The sequence below is a fragment of the Arachis ipaensis genome, chromosome B1, assembly GCF_059453495.1.
Source record: "Arachis ipaensis isolate K30076 ecotype BB chromosome B1, ASM5945349v1, whole genome shotgun sequence".
NCBI classification, from domain to species: domain Eukaryota; kingdom Viridiplantae; phylum Streptophyta; class Magnoliopsida; order Fabales; family Fabaceae; genus Arachis; species Arachis ipaensis.
This window is the reverse complement of record NC_142436.1, coordinates 70,446,260-70,447,835: the sequence shown is the minus strand read 5'-3', so window position 1 is coordinate 70,447,835 and position 1,576 is coordinate 70,446,260. Positions and strand designations below refer to the sequence as shown.

The 1,576-nt window shown below is 41.4% G+C and overlaps 1 non-coding gene across 1 annotated transcript; it reads right to left on the bottom strand.

Annotated features, from left to right (window-relative positions):
• Positions 1-492: 492 nt before the first annotated feature.
• Positions 493-600, bottom strand: LOC148576966 (small nucleolar RNA R71). Its single transcript, XR_015903416.1, has one exon. It is a non-coding gene; the product is annotated as a small nucleolar RNA R71 (small nucleolar RNA).
• Between the last annotated feature and the right edge of the window lie 976 nt (positions 601-1,576).

Sequence of the window (1,576 nt, the reverse complement as noted above, 5' to 3'; positions counted from 1 at the left end):
CCTGAAAGGACCTTGAAGAGAAAGCTAAGAGAAACTAAAGAAGAATTCTCTTTAGAGGGCCTAACAGAGCTCTTCAAAGAAGAAGAAACCATGGCAGCCGAAAACAACAATGCCAACAATGCAAGGAAGGTGCTTGGTGACTTTACTGCACCTACACCTGATTTCTATGGGAGAAGCATCTCTATCCTTGCCATTGGAGCAAACAACTTTGAGCTTAAGCCTCAATTAGTTTCTCTAATGCAACAGAATTGTAAGTTTCATGGACTTTCATTGGAAGATCCTCACCAGTTCTTAGCTGAGTTCTTGCAAATCTATGACACTGTCAAGACCAATGGGGTTGACCCTGAAGTCTACAGACTTATGCTCTTTCCTTTTGCTGTAAGAGACAGAGCTAGAACATGGTTGGATTTACAACCTAAGGAAAGCCTGAACTCTTGGGAAAAGCTAGTCAATGCCTTCTTGGCAAAGTTCTTCCCACCTCAAAAATTAAGTGAGCTTAGAGTGAAAGTCCAAACCTTTAGACAGAAGGATGGTGAGTCCCTCTATGAAGCTTGGGAGAGATACAAGCAATTGATCAGAAGGTGCCCTTCTGACATGCTTTCAGAATGGAGCATCATAGGAATCTTCTATGATGGTCTGTCTGAACTATCCAAGATGTCATTGGATAGCTCTGCTGGAGGATCTCTTCATCTGAAGAAGACGCCTGCAGGAGCTCAAGAACTCATTGAAATGGTTGCAAATACCAATTCATGTACACCTCTGAAAGGAATCCTGTGAATAATGGGACAACTCAGAAGAAGGGAGTTCTTGAGATTGATACTCTGAATGCCATATTGGCTCAGAATAAAATATTGATCCAATAAGTCAATATGATTTCTCAGAGTCTGTCTGAAATGCAAGCAGCAACAGGCAGTACTAAGGAAGCTTCCTATGAAGAAAAAGCTTATGATCCTGAGAACCCAGCAATGGAAGAGGTGAATTACATGGGAGAATCCTATGGAAACACCTATAATCCTTCATGGAGAAATATTCCAAATCTCTCATGGAAGGATCAACAGAGACCTCAACAAGGTTTCAACAACAACAATGGTGGAAGAAACAGGTTTAGCAATAGCAAGCCTTTTCCATCATCTTCTCAGCAACAGACAGAGAATGCTAAGCAAAGCCACTCTGACTTAACAACCATTGTCTCTGATCTAATCAAAACCACTCAAAGTTTCATGACTGAAACAAGGTCCTCCATTAGAAATTTGGAGGCACAATTGGGTCAGCTGAGTAAGAAAATTACTGAACTCCCTCCTAGCACTCTCCCAAGCAATACAGAAGAGAATCCAAAAAGAGAGTGCAAGGCCATAACCACATCTGACATGGCCGAACATGGAGAGGAGGAAGAGGCAGTGATTCCCACTGAGGAAGACCTCAATGGACGCCCACTAACCTCCATGGAGTTCCCTAATGAGGAACCATGGGAACCTTGTTGGGAGGCAAACCAATTTTTACTTTAAATTTCTATTTTCTATTGTTATTTTATGTTTTCTGTAGGTTAATGATCATGTGAAGTCACAAAAACAATTGA